Here is a 20,259-nt window from a genome sequence, read left to right as displayed (position 1 = left end):
TTGAGTCAAACTCCTAAACTTCTCTGAGCCTCTGATTTGTAAAAGAATTTGGTAAGAATACTTACTTTGTGGTAGTGTTATAAAGATTAAATGATGTCTGTCAAAATCCTAAAACAAATGCTCTGCAGATGTTCCTTTATTCTCTTGGGTTTAAATCCTTGTTGGGTCTTAATTTTTCTTGCCTACCTAAAGTTCTTTATAAAGGTTATAAGATCCAAAGCTTTTTCATCTGAACAACCCTTTAGGGTAGGGCACATATGTCAAAATTAGACTTAAAAATGAGGCTTGGAGAGAAGTTATGCAATTTTCCAAAGTTCCAGGGTAAGCCATTGGTGGGCCAGGTTGGAAGCCAGTCCCCTGCAATTCAGTAAGGTCCTCTTCCCACTCCTGATGTGGCTCCTCTCTGGTGTGAACACAGGACCAGACCCCATCTCACAGGATAAATTGGGGCATGACCATGATAAATACAGGTGTCAGAATCTAAGGGCTGAGAAAAAATAAATGGGACTAATAAAATCAAAATGTCTCTATACCTTGATGCTTGATTTTCAAGGCAAGAGATTGAATAAATCTGAGGCCCTCCAAGTAGACCTTTAAAAAAACATTAAACCTTTTACGTAATTATAAAATGGTAAGATCTGCTGCCTGAAGAGAATGGTCATCTTCTCTCATTGGTGGAAATGAAGTCATCCCACTTACTGTATATGTAAAAGTGAAGCACTTTCAGCACTGTAAAACCCTGAATGGCACTCTGAAAGGGCTCTCTCCAGAGATGCCCTGGGGAGGTGGGTGGAGCTGAGCAGGAGGGTCTACAGGAGTGGAGAATGCAAGAAGCAGAAGGGTTGGTACCAACCAGGTCTGTCTCATAGTAAAACAATTTTTTTCTACCAGAAAAAAATTTTAATTGGTGCATTATAATTAAACCTAACAGTGGGATTCATTGTTACATATTCGTACATGCACACAATATAACAGTATAATTTGGTCAATTTCATTCCCCAGTACCTCCCCCTTTCTCTCCTTTTCCACCCTTTTCCTCTACATCCCTCCCTTCTATTTTCATGAACTCCCCCATTCCACACTCCCCCCCCCCACACACCCCTTTTTCCTCTCTAGATTCCACATATAGGAAAAAACATAATATGCTTGACTTTCTCAGTTTGGTTATTTCACTTAACCTAACCAAACTCTCAAGTTCCACCAATTTTCCTGCAAATGACATAATTCCATTCTTCTTTATGGCTGAATAAAACTCCATTGTGTATATATATTGCATTTTCTTTGTGTTGGCTGGTTCCATAGTTTGGCTATTGTGAATTCTGCTGCTATAAACATGGGTATGCATGTATCACTATAGTGTGCTGCCTTGAATGGTTTTGGATAAAAATCGAGAGTGGCAGTGGTAGAGCTGGGTCATGTGGTGGTTCCATTTCCAGACTTTTGAGGAAACTCTATACTGATTTCCATAGTGGCTATACTAATTCACAATCACACCAACAGTGTATAAATGTTCTTTTCCTCCACATTCTCTCTAGCATTTATTATTATTTGTTTTATTGATGGCTGCCATCAAGTAAAATCTTTGAGTAAAGTGAAATCTCAGTATAGTTTTGATTTGCATTTCCCTGACTGCTAAAAGTTATTTAACATTTTATTTTTCATGTATTTGTTAGCCATTTGTATTTCTTTTTTTTTTTTGTAATTTTTTTTTAGTTGTCAATGGACTTTATTTATTTATATGTGGTACTGAGAATCAAACCAAGTGCCTCACACTTGCTAGGCTACACCCCTCTGAGCTACAACCCCAGCCCTGTATTTCTTCTTTTGAGAAATATCTACTTAGTTAATTTGCCCACATATTGATTGGCTTATTTGGGGGCTTTTGTTTGTTTTGTTGTTTTTGGTGTTAAGTTTTTTTGAGTTCTTTATATATTCTAGATATTAATTCTCTGTCAGAAGAGTAGCTAGAAAATGTTTCCTCCCATCCTGTAGGTCCTCTCTTCACACTAATTGTTTCCTTTGCAGTGCAGAAGTTTTTAAATTTTATGTCATTCCGTTTATTAATTCTTGGTATTATTTCCTAAGCTTTAGGACTACTATTGAGCAAGCTGTTGCCTCCAACAACACTCTACTATGTTGGAGTGTTGATGTTGTGTTTTCTTCTAGCAGTTGCAAAGTTTCTGGTCAAATTCCATTTTGAGGTGACTTTTTTACAGGATGATAGGGATCCAGTTTTATTCTTCTGTATATGGCTTATCCAGTTTTCCCATCACTATTTGTTCGAAAGGCTGTGTTCCCTCTCTCATGTTTTTGGTGCTTTCATCAAGGATCAGATGATTGTAGCAGATTAAAAATTTGGATGGTTTGGTTTCTGCTCTATACCTAAGATAGATGTTCCATGTGCTACATCTACAAAAACAGTTTGAGGCTGGACTGACTCTTCCTCAGGATCCATATTCAACTTGCCTAAGTTATATGTTTGCATTTTTATTATTTTCCTTTTTCTTAGTTTCCTACTGAAATTTTCCTATCAGAATTCCCAGCCTTATTTTAGCTTTGCTTCGATCTAAAAAGTAAAGGAGCTTTTTTTTTTTTTTTTTTTTTTTAAACATCCTTAAGACAGAGGGACTCAGTGCTCCCCTGGTGGCCAGAGGTTGTAGTTACAAAGAAAGCAAATCCAGTAGCTCTGTGGCCCTAGAAAAGCAAGAGCTGCTGGGACCCTCCTGGAGAAAGCAGATTTTTCAAGAGCTTTTTTTTTTTTTTTTTTTTTTTCCTTTCTGAGATTTCCCAAATATTACTTTTATGTCAGAACTTCCTGGCATATCTCTGAGTTCTATGACTTGAGACAAGTTAGTGAACAGGGAGCTGACTTTGCTTTTCTCTTTTACATTTACATTTTCACAGACCTGAGCCACATTTGCTATACTAATATCTGCTCCCCCAACCTTTTTTTTTTTTTTTTTGGTGGTGGTGCTGCTGTGGTTTGAACCCAGGGCCACATGCATGCCAGGCAAGTGCTCTACCAAGCCACATGCCCCAAATGTCTGCCTTTTATTTAGAATTTAGACACTCCTCATCTTACTGAATTCCTACAAGCTGGGATTCAGTATTAGGCTCCCCAGTTTTCAGAGACCGATTTGTCAAGATTGCAAAATGATAGATACTGGTTTGGCTCACTGGCGCCCAGGTGCCCATCCCTATAATATGTTGTCTTGATTGACATTGAACTTCAGCAGTGGATGGTCCTATCTAGTTGGTGGGGTTTAGTTGACATGGGAAGTATATGTGAATGGTATCTTTGGTACAGGTTTGGTATTGTCTCCAACACCCTAGTTGAATATTCAGAGCTTCTAGGACATAGGGTGCTTTCCAGGGTGCCAGGCTATATGCTGGAGTTCTGCCTGCACTGAGTTGTATGTTTCAGTGAGATGCATCTGTTTTCCAAGACTTCTGAGATGAGGAATAAGTGAAGAGAGGCATCACACTGAGAATTATAGAAATATTTGCAACTTGATTATCTCTGCATTTATCACCAGCAAATCTGTCTTTACCCCATTTGCTAGTCTGAGGATACAGTGGTCTGCACAAGAAAAGGAGGGATTATTTTTCTCTTTCTGTGGTGGAAGGGAAGAAAGGCAGTCCAGCTGAACCAGTGGCTTGGGACAGGCCTAATGGGGTCTGTGGCCTGGGGAATGTGCTGAGCTTAGAGGCAACTGAGCAGTGGCTTGCTGCCCAGGCCTTGTGGTCCTCCAAGACACAGCTGAGAATCCTGTAACCTAGGCCCCTGTGGACAGGGTAAGTTGTTGTCACCAAGACTAGCCTTGTCACCACCTATTAAATTTTCTGGGGACCCAGCAGCCCCAGGCCTGTGGCCATACAGCAGCCTCTTCCTGGCCCAGAGCTCTGGCACAAAGCTAGGCCTCTCTGACTATTTAGTGTTTCATTAGTGGTTTTCCAAAGGCATAGATCCAGCTTGGCTGAACCACTTCATTCGGAAGTACGTGAACACTTAATAAAACCAAACTGTTGAAGGATCCCAAACTCAGGAATCTGGTCATTTGGAAGTCCATCTGGAGGCCCAGGGAAGGCCGCTGCATTGTCTCAACCCTTTTCTGTCTGGTAGTTTTTGTGCCATATATCTGTCTCTCTCCAGCTTGGTGGTGGTAGTTCTTAACTATGGCCTTCACAAAGCTCTTTTCATATCTGATGAAAGCTTTGGACTCTCCCCAGAAGAAACAGCTATTCAGGAACATACAATATTTTGCTTAGAATTCGCCAGGTGTTCACAAGCCACCTTCTAGAGTTCAATAGATCCTGGTTAAAGATCCATGTGCTAAACCAAATTGCTACTGGGACTAGACATGGGACCTATGGAGTGTTATCTCCAAAAGAATAATCAACAGGTTTTGTGTGTTTTCCAGTTTTTGTTTGGTTGGGTTGGGAAATTCCAGAAGCCCATGAGTTATAAAATGGGAATAGATCATTAGAATTACTTCAGAATTCACTGGCATTCATGGGAGCTCATTTGAATGACAGGCCCATCATTGTCACTCAATGACAATTAGGCAGAGCTCATAAGACATTTTGGGGTTCTAGGGGCAGGCAGGGGACCAGGAGTGGTTTCCAGCTGATGCTAATGTAGCAGTCAGGTCAGGAGGAAAAGACAGAAGCTTTGGAGGCCACACACCTACATTCAAGTACTCATAGCTATGGGTTATATGGCCCTGGGCAAATCCAGAGGCTACTGCTCTATAAAAGGTCATAAAGTCTGTGATTGCCAGGGAGTTCAGGTGTAAAGGGTGTGGCACAAAGTAAGAGCTCAATAAACTAAACAGTGGTCGATGTTAGAGATGGTGGGAGTTGTAAAACCAGTGAGGATTGAAACACACCCTGTAACAGGTGAGTAGGGTCAGTGTCTGCAGGGGACTTCCTGCCGTGTCCTCAAGCTCTGAGACTTTGGAGAATTCTCATGGCCTGCTTTGGTGCTTTGGGGAGGGAAGACAGGGACAGTGGGGAGAATGCACAGTTAGGTGTTTGGTGGCTGGCTTTTACCGCATGCTTTGTGCCTCAGGTAAGCTGCAACCAGTGCCCTAGATGAGCGAGATAGTGTGGGTGAACCTGTGGCTGCCACTCCTGACTCTCTACCATTGGCCCAAGGGCGGGCTCAGGGTTAGATGAACTCAGGCCAGGGCTGGGGAGGAAGTGAAGAGGAAGAGAGATACTTGGCCTCTTCCCTAGAGTGGAGGGAGCACTTCTCCCTTTTATTCTCAAAAAAATTGTTTTGGAGTCATTATTTGCCTCTTCCCATTTGCATTGCCCTTGGGCAAACCTTCTTAACCCAGTCTACTTAGAGCTCTGAGGGGCATCTACATGTGTCCCCTCCCCAGGAAAACCCCTGACTTCTCCTGTGAGTCCCCTGGCAAGACACTGTATTAAAACTTACTTGGCAGAAGTTTGTTTGATATCAAAGCCAGAGGACTTTTCTTTTTATCAGTAAATCAATATTATCACAATGAATAAGCTTTTCCATACTATATGTCCTACATCAAATGTGTACCTTGCCCCTTCCCCTTGAGCATGCTAAGGTGTTTTGATAATGAAGAATCCACCCAGGAAGGAAGGGGCAGAAATGACTGGAGCTGAAGGAGTGACTGTGGGTACCTGCTTGTGTTTAGCATAGCACAACCTTTCATTTCAGCCCCACCCTGACCCCCATCCAAGTCCCAGCTGAGCAGGAACAACTGTCTGTAGGAGCAATGTGGTTTCTTTTGCCAGCCTCCTCTGACCATCCGATGCTTAAAAAAAATCTATTGTGGTTTTTTAAACACATATCTTGGCCTCTGTGAAAGGACAATGTGGCTGGGTGGCATTCAGTGAGACAGAGCTCTGACATGCAAATCTGGAGAGACCTGCCACTCAGGGGCCAGATATCTTCTATGAGCCCAGTCTCCTGACCTGCAGATTGGGCAGTGTACGTTCTCCATCCTCCCCTCCTTCTGCAGCTATTTTACAGCCATTCAAGATCACTGCCACTTCCCTGTGTCTTGGCTTCTGTACAGGAGGATAGACAGTGCCTCCCAGCAGGATCCACAGTTGTCCACCACCACTGTGCCTGGCTTGCCGTAGTGCCGAGGAAATACAGATAAGCCAGTGGCCAGCTGACTCTGCTTTGTATGTTTTTTTTCTCACCCAAGATCTGATGCTCAGTGCTGGCTTCTACAACCCATGTCTGTCCCCAAACCTCTACACTTCTGTAGCCACATAGCCGCTTCTTCAGAGAACACCTAGGAGCTTCAGTGTCTAAGTGGGTGGGTAGACCAAGACCTGCACTGCAGCCTGACCCCTTGGACACGGTGCTCAGTGTCCTGGCTTGTCAAGAGGGCCCAGAAGCACACATCTGGAGGCTAAGCAGAGTGCATGGTGCAGGATGCTAGAAGATAAGGCTCACAAAGCTGAACGAAGCCTATAGCGCCTCTGCCTTTGGCTGAAGGTTCTCCCAAGACGGTGGGGGAGAATAAGACTGCATCCCACACTGGGACAAAACCTCTCCTTGTCCCAGCATCCTGCATGTCAATCTCACCCAGACTCACTGCTGGATCTCTGTCCTGGTAAACAGTTACCTGGCCCTATTCCTGATTGCCTGCACCCTCTCACATTCGCACCTGCTGATGTGCTCAGGAGAGGGAGAGAAGGGAGGGCGGACTGGAAGGAGCTCCCCATCAGGACCTGAGGCGTCCCAGGGCCAGGCTAGTTGTGCCTCACTTGCCTTGCCTCCCTTCCAGCAAAGCTTAAAGGATCAGAACTGGGCTGGGAGAGCAGGAGGAACTTGTGCAGAGCATCTGGGCAGACAGGATGAGCAAAGGGAGCCAAAGAGAAGAGCGATTTGGCTCTGGGATCTGTCAAAGAACAGAACGTTAAAATAAGAGAAACAGACAAGGGACAAGCTGCGCGCGAAGGAAAGCGTCTCAGGGAAGCGGGAGAACAGAGGTGTGTTCAGCCACTTTTGTCGCACTAAGCAGGATTGTTATTAGTGATATTGAATACATTATCCCAGCACCCGGAGGGAGGCGAGCAGTGTCATTGTTGAAACTGATTAGATTGGGGATTTATCATGCAGTTGGCAATGGCCCTGACTGACAGGCTGGAGCAGCGTGGTGGACAGAGGGCCTGCAGCCCTGCAGGGGGAGAGGTGCCTTTGTGCCCGGAGGGGCCATCGCACCGAAGAATGGAAGCTGGGCTGCTTCTCCAGGCAGAGCCAGGCCTGCTGCCATGGAAGGCAGAAGCCCCTCAACCTGGAGCCCAGTGTGAGCCCACAGATCTAAGAGTGCACTGCTGTTTGACCTTGAACAAGTCCCTTGGCCTTTCTAACCTGAAAGAATCTTTTTACTGAGGAGGAAATGGGAGATTGGAGGGATTGTAGGGAGATGAGGGGAAGTGCTCTGTGAAGGAAACCCAGTCCTTGAAGGGAGCTGGGGGCTGCCTGCAGGGTGTGTTATGAGGAGCTCTCATCCTGCCCCCTGAGGGCTCCTTCCTGATGGGACAGAGTCAACAGCAAAGTCCTCATCAGGAGAGGATTCATTCCTTTCTCTCTTAAAAGCATCCCGGTCCCCAGAGCTTTCCATTTAGTTTCAGATTCAGTCCCTAATGAACCAGCATCTCCAAAGCAGGGGCATCTCCAGAAAGGAGAGCAGCTTGGGAGGCTGAGGCAGGAGGATGGCAAGTTCAAACCCAGCCTCAGCAACCTAGTGAGGCCCTAAGCAACTCTGCAAGGCCCTGTCTCTAAATAAAATAAATAAAAAGGTCTGGGATATGGTTCAGTGGTTAAGCACCCCTGGGTTCAATCCCTTCCCACCACAGAAAAAAAAAATGGAGAGCAGTATCCAGAGGCAGGTAGGGGGCTGCCCCAGCTCAGCCCGTCCAGTTTCTCCTAAGACATGCAGCTATGGGGCTTCTAGGCTTCACTCCGAACTCTCCTGGCACCTCCTTGCCACCAGGGCACACTTTATTGGTCATTTTACCTAGAATTTCTTGATTTAGCTCATTTAAACCTGAGTACAGTTGGAAACAAGAATAAAGGAATTGAGTGGGCAGCCTGGGTATAGAGGAATCTGGTGGGTTTTAGGCTCCTGGATGGACCAGTCATGACTGAGATGCTATCTCAGTACCCTGGCTACTGTCCCTGCCACAGACCCCAGAAAAAGGGAGCTTTCTGTACCATTTGACCCTCTCCCCACACACTTTACGGTCCATTTTATTAAAGAGTCACTCACAGTACCCTCAGATCATTAATTACTTGGAATAAACTCATTGTGTATTCTGAACCCTGGCTTTTCTGTCTCTTGGTTTCTTGAAAATTTAATGTCAGAGTGTCTGTTTTTAAGCACCAGGCGTTTGATTTAGGAGATTTAGACAATGAGTCTTATAGCAGTCGTGGTCCAATTTTCAAAAATCTCACCTCCTAGAGGTGAATGCCAAGGCAGAGGTGGGGCGGTCCTGAGACTGCGTGGTGGAGCCCGGGTCAAGTGACTGCATTTTGTGAGATTTCACTGAATGTTATCCACCTCCACGACGACGCTGTGGGGTGGTTAACATTGAACCATTCCACAGAAGAGAGAACTGAGGCTGAGGAATTTAATAATTTGCCCAATGATAGATCATGTGGACTGGGATTCAAACACAGCCCGGTGATGGTATGTTTTCTCTTCTATGTGGAAGCTAGAGAGGAAAAAGGACAAGAAAGATCCAGCTGGCTTGTATGGGGCAGGTGCTATGTGGCCCATAAAGGACCATCCACCCTCACTCAATTAAAAACACACAATTTGAAGGCCAAGGGACCTGGATTTGAGGGCCCACTCCTGCATTTGCATGCTGTGTGTGCGCTTGGCCTCATAGAACCTCAGTGTCCTCGTCTGTAACCTGATAACCGCGGAGATCTGCCAGGAATACTCAGTTCAACAAGGAACACTGTCTTCTCTGACCACCTCAGATTAGAGTCCCCTACAGCCCTCTGCTCTCACTTAAGGCAATCTTCCCTGCAGTGTATCTGCTACCCACTGGGTTCCCTAAGGTCGGGGGCCCCCAGCTGACCTGCTCAATACTGAGTCCCAAGCCCCCACTCAAGGCTGCATTTGAGTGGTGGGCAGTTCTCACCTTTGTGAAGTGGGTTGAAGGTTACCACCTCATGGCGGTGTAGGGAGGAACAAATGAGATCCTGCAGACTACTGGGCACATAGTGCAGGCCAACCGCCTCCTGGCACCTGGTCAGAGGTTGATACATCTTTGATGGTGGACTTGCTGGCTAGTAGATGACAGAGACATAGTAGCTACAATTTTTACTGTTGTAGTTTCCTTCTGGAAACTACCAACTACACTGGCCACTTCAGTCAATACCTTCCCTCCTGCCCCACCCTCCCTGAACCCAGGCTCTTCCTTCCTCCAGGCCTGGCCTTGCCACTGACCTCCTCCTCACTGGTCTCTAGCTCCCTCACTCTGTGGACTATCTCTCTGTCCAGAACCTGCTCAGGGATCACATCCTTCCTTAATTCTCTCCCTGCCACTTCCCTGTCATGCCCATGACCTTCTCATAATAATGGGCCTGCTACTGGTGACATCTCAGGGTTGGGTAGAGAACAAGATTATTCTTGCACGACTGTATTCATGCTTTTGAGTTTTCAGCCGCTGTGGGTATGTCAGGGTGCTGACAGGTGGGGAGACCTATAATCCCTGCCTCCAGCCAGCACATGGAGTACAAGGCTAAGCAGAGACGGCTGGAGGGATGGTCTATTTGATGGTCGCAGGAGCTCACAGTTAAGTGTTCAGGAACATTACATGGATGTGTGGTCTGAACTTTGGGCTTCTTTATTCTCACCATAGTCTTTGGTTTTCATCCTGCTTGATGATCAAGTAGAGGCTTTAGGATGAAGGTTGTAGTTAGCATAGGGGGCAGAAGATGTTAATTGATTTTTGAAGAAAGAGCTAAAGTTTGCCTTTTTATTTTTTGTGTTCCATCCATCCATGCATCTCAAAATATTCATTGGCTTTTTTATACACATGGTCTTCTGTAGGCACGGAATCAAACGAAATTAACAGATCGGTTTTCTAGCTTCACAGTTTAAAGATATAAAACCCAACCCACCAATGAGGACTAAAGCTGTGTTCTTAAAAATTTATAATATAAATGGATAGAGCTAGAGAATATCATGCTAAGCAAAATGATCCTGTCCCAAAGAACCAAAGGCTAAATGTTTTCTCTGGTATGCGGATGCTAGTTCACTGTAAGAGAGAGGAGAGAATAGAGGTACTTTGAACTAGAGAGAGGGGAGTGAAGGGGGAGGGGGGTGTGGGGGTAGGAAGGACAGTGGAATGAATCAGACATTGCTACCCTATGATTACTTGACTGGTGTGATTCTTTGTCATGTACAACCAGAAGAATGAGAAGTTACACTCCATTTATGTATGATGTGTCAGAATGCATTCTACTCTCATGTATAACTCGTTAGAATAAAAAAAAAAGAAAAAAATTTCTTACACTCGTAGTCGTATCACACACTTGCCATAAAGGACACATTTTCATGTCTGTGACCTCATTTGTTCATCCTGTGAGGTGGGTAGGTAGGATGGGTCTGCCCTTGAGCACATGGGAAAACTGTGGCACAGAGTGCAAGGGTGACGAGCTGGCAGACAGGAGAGCAGCTGCAGATCCTCTAGTGTGTGGGGCTTCGCAAGCACAGCCCTGAGAGCCAGATGGCCCGGGTGTGAGTCCACTGTTCCACATTTTTTTTTTGAAGCTGTTTCTCCTTAATCTTCTTATGCATCAGTTTTGCCATCTTTTAAATGGGTACAATACTTGTTTCATAGGACCAGGAAGAGAATTTATCAAGTTATTATCTGCAAAGTAAGTATCGATTTATAATGTGATTGGCACATAGTAAGCACTGAATGTTCTCTAAATAAAGACACAAACTTAGGAGTGCATATGGAATTCTTTACACTCTGCCTTCTCCTTTTGTATGCTTCTGGACATCTCTGCAATAAGAAGGAAGGGATGAAGGAGGGAAGGAAAGGGTCGCCTATTTTTCTGCTACTTAAAAGGATCCAGATACAGAATGAGCCTAGGGAAGAAGGAATGAGGACCCCATTGTTTAAAACCATTGCCTAAAACCTCATGGATTTGCTTTATGCATGAGTGTTGCGTGTCTCTCAGCAAAGAAGAGGAATGCCCGCTCAGTTACAGGGTTCCTTGCAAGGGCTGGAGCATCCTGCCCGAGAAGACCTTGATTTCCAATCTGACTCTCAGACTCCTCCAAAGCTAGATGATTATCCAAGCAGTACCTGCCCTTTTCGATGATTTATCTTATTGGCTGGCAGTGCTCCAGGCTTCTCATGTTAAGCCTCTCCTGGAGGCTCGAAGGATGATCATGAAGTGGGAGTCAAGTATGGTGTGCAGTGTGTGGCTGGCCAGGAGCCTCCTCCCAGGAGCACAGATTGAAGGGGCAACTCCACATACTTCTAGAGATCCAGAGGCGACAGCCAGAGAGGAGGGCGGGAGGCAGAGTGAACGTGGAAAATGGAGAGCTTGCTGTCCCATGCCTCACTCTGCCACTTAGTACTGTGACTCTAATCAAGGCACTTAACCTCTCTGAGTCTCAGTGGTCCCATCTGTGAAATGGAAATTTGAATACTGCATCTGATCACTTCCCATGTAAAATGGATCTGTAAATCTCCAGGTTCTGCTGGTGCTCTGATCTGGAGATGGCAGCGGTGCATCAGCGCTGATGGCACCACCGTCAGCAAATCATATTCAGCTTGCCTGCTGTTGCACTCAGAACCATCCTGGTGGACCCCAGGGTCTTCAGGAGCCTCGGTGGTCCTGTCTCAGGCAAACAGTAAGATTCTGAGGTACTAACACCTCTGGAAAATCACTCCCTTCAAGGTTTATTCTTGGGTTTATGATTTAAGCCATGATCAATTGTAATACCTTATGAAGAATAGGTTTGATAGATGTCCTTCCACCCACTTGATCAACTGCTAAGAACAAAGTTTTGTTTTGTTTTGTTTTGTTTGGTGGGATGATGATGTTGATGATGATGATGATTTGGGGGGCAGGGGTATCAGTGATTGAACCCAGAGGCACTTAACTACTGAGCTACATCCCCATCACTTTTATTTTTTTACTTTTAGTTTTGAGACCAGGGCCAAATGATGTCTTCCCCAAATTTCCTAGAGGTCAATCTGCTTTTAACACCCTGAATTCCCCCTGACCAATACCTCATTTCCTCAAAAGTCAAGGTGAAGTAGATTCAAACCGCAGGCTGAAGACGCAACTCGCCTTTGGGGCTGCAGATCTTGGTCACAAGGTTGTGTCCGTGGTTGCATCTGGGTGGGCTGCAGAGCGGTGATGCTGGAGGCAGGGCCGAGCATGGGGCTGGGAGGACGTGGAGGAGGTGGGGGTTGGCGAGCGGGGCAGGGGGCTGCAGGCACAGGAATCCCACATTGTCATCGCTCTCAGCCGACTCTGCACAGCCCAGGCTGCCATCCCAAGGTTGTTTTCCTTTTTCTTTCCCTTTAATTAATTTAAACTTTTTTTGATTAAGTGACAGCTCTCATCACTCCTGGCAGCTGCTGAGAGACAAGATAATTTATAGATGCATTGACACTATATGATTAGGACAAGAGTGGTAAATAGCAGACGAGAAGACTGCTCTCCCAACCTGCAGGGCCCCTCCCACTCCCGAGCGAGTCCCAGGTAGGCGTCTCTCCGGGCCACGTGGAGCATTTGCCTTTCCCCGACACTAGACAATGAGGATGATGGTGTGTAGGTACTGGCATTGTCACGTGGGCCATCGCAGTGCCCTGCTGTCCCAGGGACTTTCTCAGAGCTATCCATTTCACCTGGGGGAAATGCTGAATTCTCAGGCTCAAAAGATTCTGGAAGCCCACAGGTCAGAATTCCCTGGCAGGTGTTCCAGAGCATACTCTGGGGCTTCATGCAGCCAGGCAGGGCCTGGGACATGGGCTCCCCTGGGCTGGTCACTCCTGGGCAGCCATGAGCTCCTTGTCCATTTCCCTTTGAATGTCAGGAAAATGCTGTCACTTTCTCTGTGTGGTGTGTTGTGGGAAAGGTCGAGAATTCCCACTAGTCCACTCCCGTGCCTGCAGCCAGGGTAGTAATTAAGCTACCCCAGGAAACATGGCCTCCGTTCTTCAAACTTGTCAGTCCCAAGCTTCTGAAGAAGGTCCTTATCACTCCTTCCTCATATTAACCAGCAGGGTTCACAGGGGTCATCTGACACCCTCTTTCTGGTTAAGGACATTTTCCGTGTTCTGATCTTCTGTATATGCCTTTCCTTGGGGCTGCTGTCTTCTCAGGAGCACTCCACTGAAGTCCCAAGGGGTCACTCAGGAGGCATTTTGCATGGGGTGGGGGTAGACCCTGTGTATCTATTATCAGTATTTTCAAGGCACGATTAATCAGTGACACCAACCTTGTACATCTTCAACAGTTAATCTCCTGGTAAGATGAAGGCTTGTGTCCTTACAGATCTCGGGCTTCCTGGACACACCCCTCTCCACGTGGACCCTTCCCTTGTAACTGAGGAGTCAGGCTGAAACACCCCCCCCACACACACACACCTGATAAACGAGGCACTCTGGTTCCAGAAGATGGAGTGGACAAATACACGTTAGGATAAATGATCTATCTTGTCAGCTTCCGGGAATTGCTTGTTAACGTGGGAAGAAATGAAGCAATTGAGGTTTCCCTTGGAAGATTACACTTTATGGCTCGTGTTTTTGTGGCTGTTCTTCGTGACAAGCCAGGCACGAATGACTGAGAGGGAACCCAGGCAAAAGAAGAGCCCTTGGATTTTTAAGGAGGGATCCATGTGGTGCATATTCCCCGTTTTCCCTCAATTTGCTTGGCACAGATGTTCCCATAAATACGTTGAATTAAACAACGGTTAGCTCATTTTGTGGAGGGAACTCCCTGCCTCTGTCGCCCCACCTGACCACCAAGGCTTTCTGGTGTGGATCTCTTGGAGGAGGACTGAGAGACTCTCTGAGAGACATCAGGGACACTTGGGGAGGGAGTATGATATGCTCTACTGATCCAAGTCACTTTGGTTTTTAAAAGTTTCTATGTTAAAACAGTTGTGGATTCATAGGAAGTTTCAAAGATGGTGCAGAGTGCCCTGTGCCCTTCACCCTGTTTCCTCCAGCGGTTACATCTCATTTAACTGTGACATACAGTCATCAGCAGGAAACTGCCCCTGGTATGTGCATGTATGGTACTGTCACTTTGTCACATGTAGATTCACATGCCATGGACATGCTCAAGATAGAGAACCCTTATGCTACCTCCTCAGTGTCACCTGCCACCTCCCTTCCACCCATGACCCTTGGTAAAAACTAATTGGTGTTCCATCTCTATAATTTTGTCCTTTCAAGAATGTGACATAAATGGCTTTTCTTGCCTTGCTGTGGATTACTTGAACATTTTTCAGAACTCCATTTTCATTTATCTCCAGGGTTTTCGAGTGTGCCTGTGTGTATAACTCTTTGTGGTTGCTCTAAATATTACATTATATAGACATAATCTATCATTATTACATTATATAGACATAATCTATCAGTCTACTGGTATTACTTTTTCCCAGTTCAAATGAGGTATAGATATTTTATCTCCTTGTACCCTCCCTCCAATTATAATATAATTTCCTTAGATATTCTCCACATGCATGAGAAACACATCAGAGTCATGAATTTTACTTCGACCTTCAAACATAATTTTAAAAACTCAAGAGGAAACAGAAAATATATTGTATCCTTTCTGCTTAGAGAAACTCCTTTAGCCATTCTTTTAGGGTAAATCTCTGGGCAACCGATTCCCTTAGTTTTTCTTCATCTCTGTAAATGCCTTTATTTTTCTTCATTCATGAAGAATATTTCCACTGGATATAGAATCTGAGCTGATGGTTCTTTTCATTCAGCACCTGAAACACATTAAGCCCCTGTCCTGACGTCCGGGGTTTCTGATGAGAAATCAAGTGCTGTTCAAATTGGTTTCCCCTCTAAGTAGGTGTCACTTCTCTCACTTTCCTTTGAGATTTTTTTGTTTGGCTTTAGTTTCCAGGGCTTTGACTAATGATGTATCTTAGTATGGATTTGTTTGGGTTTATCCTCTTTGGGGTTCACTCAGCTTCTTGAATCTGTAGGTCAATGTCTTGCTTCAGCCACTGTTTCTTTGAGTACTTTTTAGCTCCGTCCTCATTCTCCTCTCCTTCTGGGGCTCTGAAGATGTGGTTGTTAGATCTTTTGTTGTAATCCTGCAAGTCTCTGGGACTCAGCTCACTTCTTAAAGACTATTTTCTCTCTGTTGTTCTCACTCAGTAATTTCTATTGTTCTCTTTCCATGTTTCCTTCTTTTCTTGTCTCCACTCCACTATTGAGTCCATCCACTGAGCTTTATAATTTTCTTTAATGTATTTTACAGTTTTAAAATTTCCATTTAATCTCCTTAATATCCCTTCTTTCTTTTTTCCCTCCCTCTTTCCTTCCTTTCTTTCTTAGTACTGGTATTGCATCCAGGATTGCTCTGCCATTGAGCTCCATTCCCATTGTTTCATTTTTTATTTTGAGGGAACAGGATCTTGCTAAATTGCACAGGCTGGACTTGAACTTGCAATCCTTCTGGCTCAGCTTTCAGAGTAGCTGGGATTACAGGCATGCACCACTACACCCAGGTGTATATCTCCTATTTCTTTGCTTCAAGCATTCTTATAATAACGTGTTGCATCATTTTTATGATAGTGCTTTAAAATGCTTGTCAGATAATTTTAACAACTGGGTCATCTTAGTCTTGGTGTCTGTCAATTGCCTTTCCTCATTTTCCTGATTCTTGGTATGATGACTTATTTTCCATTGAAACCTGAATATTCTGAGTATTATGTTATAGGATTCTGGATATTATTTAAAGTCTGCTGATTTTCTTTGCATTTGACCCAGCAGAAAGAGGAATGCATCACTTTGTTACTGCTCAGTGAGGGTGGAAATCCAGGTCCCTACTCGGCATCTGCTGACACTCAGTAAGGCAGGGCCCTTCATTATGGCTGATCTTCAGGGTCCCTGCTAGCCTTCTACTGATACTGCCCTGGCCGGGAAGGAGAGGGGGCCTCATTACTGCTTCCCTGACTCCACAGTGATTGAGAGTCTTTATTACCACTGGACAGTGGCGACAGTCCTGACTCTCCACTAGTTCACTCACGAGGCCTCCACTGAGATTCTGGGAGATTCTGGGGAGCCTCATTACCACCCAATGGGGAAGATGTTCTGGCTCCCCACTTGTCCTGACACCACCCTGCAGGGGGGTAGGGTGCTGAGCGAACTCTAGCTTGTTAAAGATAAAAGTCTAGACTCCCCACTCAGCCTGAGCTGGAGGAGGTGAGGGTGGATGGAGTCACAGTTTCTCCTGTGGTATGTGACTGAAATAGGATGACTAATGTTTTCCATTTTTACTTAAAAATAGGAAAAGGGACAGGTGAGTAGCTCAGTGGTGGACTTCATGCCTAGCACATGCAAAGCCCTGGATTCCATCCCGAGTACTGCTGAGAAAAATAAGTCAATGAATGAATGAATAAACAAATGTAAATAAAAATAGGCAAATGACTTAAGAGATACTTATCCAAAGAAGATATACAAATGGCTCAAAAGCACTTGCAAAGATGCTTAATGTTATAAGTCATTAAAGAAATGTAAATAAAAAGAACACTGACTGAGATAATACTTCATACCTGTTAGGATGCCTGTTACCAAAGAACAGAAAAGAGTCAGTGCTGGAGAGGATGCACAGGAATCAGAACCCTTGTGCATGGCTGGCAGGAATATAAAACAGGGTAGCCTCTATGGAAAAACAGTATGGCCGATCCTCAGAAAATTAAACAGCATTACCTTATAATTCCACTTCTAGGTGTATATGCAAAAGAATTGAAAGCAGAGAGTTGAACTATTGGTACAACCATATCCAGAGCAGCATTATTTATTGTATCTATAAAGCAGGCACAACCCAAATGTCCATCAGTTTTATTGATGAGTGATGGAAAAACAAAATGTGACAATGGACTATTATTTAGCCTTTAAAGGAAGGAGATTCTGACATATGCTGCATCATGGATAAATCTTGAAAATATTCTGCTAAGTGAAATAAGGGAGACACCAAATGACAAATACTGTCAGATTCCATTTATGTGAGGTATTAAGAATAATTAAATCATAGAGCCTGAGAATATAATAGTGGTTATTAGGGGCTGGAGAAGAGAAGGTAAAAAGGAGTTATTATTTAATGGGTACAAAGTTTCAGTTTGGGCTGATAAAAAGCCTTGGGAGATGAATAGTGATGATGATTGTACAATAGAGTGAATGTACTTACTGTCATAACAATGCACTTAAAAATGGCTAATGGTAAATGTGTTGGTTAGCTTTATGTTACTGTGACAAAATACCAGCAATAAGCAGCTTACAAGAGGGAAAGGTTTATTTTGGCTCCCAGTTTCACAGATTTCAGACCACGGTCACTTGACCTTGTTGCTTTGGACCTGTGGCAGCACAATACATCATGGTGGGAGCACAGGGTGGTAGAGGCCTGTGCACCTTGTAATGTACAGAAATCAGAGAGAGAGAGAGGGAGAGAGAAGAAAGGGGCTAGAGTCCCATGTACTCTTCATGGGCACACCCCCAATAACCTAACTTCTTCCTACAAGGCCCCACTTCCTGAAGATTCCACCACCTCCCCATAACTCCTGAATTCCTGTCAGGGCAGGGGAGCTGGAGAGCAAGGCTACAGAGAAAACGGGGCAGGGAGAGCACAAGGGAGAACTAGTGGAATGGAGAGATGGATGAGCAGGATAGCTCCTTGGCTCCAAGCCTTCAAGACAAGGGCATTCGGGGGACGTTCAAGATCAAACTATAGCAGTACATTTTGTTATGCATGTTTTACCATGATTTTCATAAAAAGTTTCTGTCTTATTAGATTTTCTCTTTTCTGGCCCTTTGACTAAAGAAGCTACTTTAATTGGGCTTCATTTTTTTCTCTCTGTACCCTCTAGTGTGACTTGGCTGCCCAGAAGCTCAGGGAATATAACACTATGTCCTTCCTCAGCTTCTGAGGTTCCTAGCCAACCAGTCATCTTCCTTCTGTCCATTTGTAGAGTCTTTTTAATATTTTTTTGTTATTTTGCATTGCTGGGGGTCGAACTAGGGACCTTGCACATGCTAAACACTTTAAGTGCTCTACCACGGAGCTACACCCCTAGCCATTTGTGTTTATTTTTTTTATCTAATGTTCAGGAGTTTTAGTTGCACTTAGTGGGAGGAATCGCAGGAACTATGTCTGCTTCACATTTCCAGAAGCATGTCTCCAAGCTGCTTTCTTTTCTATGAAGAATTCTGCTTGTGTTTCGTTTCATCTTGCTAGCAGATTCTCATTCTTTCCAATTTAGCACATACAACTCATACCTGAAAAAAAAAATTACAGTTTTCATAGACAAAGGCTCCTACTTCTAAAATCTTATGTTAACATTTCCAAATATTTCCAGGGCAACAGTTACAGCATCAGATAAGTAGCATATTGCCATCCACCTAAACACTTCATTCCTGGACATCTCTTGTGCCCACGTTTCAATCACGAGCATTCCAGGTATATTTGACTTGTGCCCATCCACAATCATAAAATTAGTTTCTTCTACTTGTGCTGACACTTCTGTTCTCGTCCTAATCATTGGTTTCTTCAACTCGCCCCTTTCCTACTCTTATTATCATATGTGATTGAATGTTGGATTTGTCCTCTGCACCTCTTGGCTATTGCTGATTTTTAAAACACTCCCTGGATGACACATTCCATATGGCAGTAAAAGCAACGGGCTGTGAAGTACGATATTTGGGTTCTAGTCCTAGTTTTTCCATTTCACTTCATTTCATTCCCTCAGATTCCTCATCATTAAAATGGGAGAAGTAGAACCAGCTCATCCCTGGGGACCCTTCCTGTTTCCACCGTCTTTATGTTCTCATCCAGTGAAGTCAACGACACAATCAGACCAGGAGAGGGAAGGCAGAGGTGTCATCGTGGTCTTATTTCCTTGATGACCATCTGCTAGTGGATATGAGCCAGCAGTGGTGGACAGTATGCACAGAATCATCATTGAGACTTCTATGAATCGTCATTGAGACTTTTAGCTGTACCTATTGTTTTTAATTCTCATTGACTGTTGTGCTTGGAGCAATACCCAAGTCATCAGTGATTTTTGTGTGATTTCCCCTTGAAGTTAGGTGACTTCACTGCAGGTCCTCTTTTTGTCTTTTGCCTCTTTCTTTCAGGATCCCTGCAGACCCCTTCTGCTCTTCCCTTCCTGAGGTGGAAGTGCTCACCTGTGCTCTCTCCATCCCTCCCTGGGCTTTCATGCCAAATTCAAGAAAGAGGAGCAAATACAGGGACTGCTGTCCAAGAAGGGAGGCAGGCTCGATGCACAGAATCCCTGTCAGGGCAGGGGAGCAGGAGAGCAAGGCTACAGAGAAAACGGGGCAGGAAGAGCACAAGGGAGAACTAGTGGAATGGAGAGATGGATGAACAGGATGGCGCAGGGAGACAGGAATGCAAACAGAGGAGAATTTTCTATTGGGGTGGGGATGAATCATCCTCACCTGTCAGCCGCCGGGCCTCAGCAAGCTGGCAGCTTCTTCCTCTCACAGACTCTGGGTTGTTTTTAGCTGCCAACCTAGGATGGTGGGATTGTGCATTCCGTTCTTATTAAAATCTGCTAGAGGGACAGGGTCATTCTCTGGGGCAGCATGGCTTGGCCAGTCATCCTGCCCCTTGGTGATTGATCGCAAACCTAACTCATTGTGCGGTCCAACATAGCCGCTTCACCACCCATTTTCTTGAAAAAAAAAAGACCCTGACTTCCTATCATCCACAGCATCGTGGGGCATTATGGACCTGGCCTACCATGTCCCAGGCCTGCTCTTTGCCTTAAGAGTTTTTCAAGAAAACCTGCTGGGAACTTGATGCAGGATAGTTTTTGATTTCCAAAGGGTGATGATTTCTATGGATCCCTTTGTGCAAAGCAAGCCAAAGCCAAATGTTTAAAGTGAGTGAGAAAAATATGCCTGGAGTAAAAAACATCTGGACTGTGTGTGTGCATGTGTGTGTGTGCATGTGTGTGTGTGTGTTCCAGGAGGTAGCTCTAATTATGTTGTTCCCCTGTCCTTTGT

General features: G+C 44.8%; 1 protein-coding gene across 4 annotated transcripts in view; it reads left to right on the top strand.

The window, feature by feature from the left end:
• Cacna1c (calcium voltage-gated channel subunit alpha1 C) overlaps positions 1–20,259 on the top strand; it is a 697,711-nt gene that overhangs the window by 408,045 nt on the left and 269,407 nt on the right. The gene's annotated exons all lie outside the window — the stretch shown is intronic.

This window comes from Urocitellus parryii, chromosome 5 (assembly GCF_045843805.1).
Source record: "Urocitellus parryii isolate mUroPar1 chromosome 5, mUroPar1.hap1, whole genome shotgun sequence".
In the NCBI taxonomy this organism is placed as follows: domain Eukaryota; kingdom Metazoa; phylum Chordata; class Mammalia; order Rodentia; family Sciuridae; genus Urocitellus; species Urocitellus parryii.
Note: the sequence above shows the minus strand (reverse complement) of the source record. Positions and strands in the feature narration are given on the sequence as shown.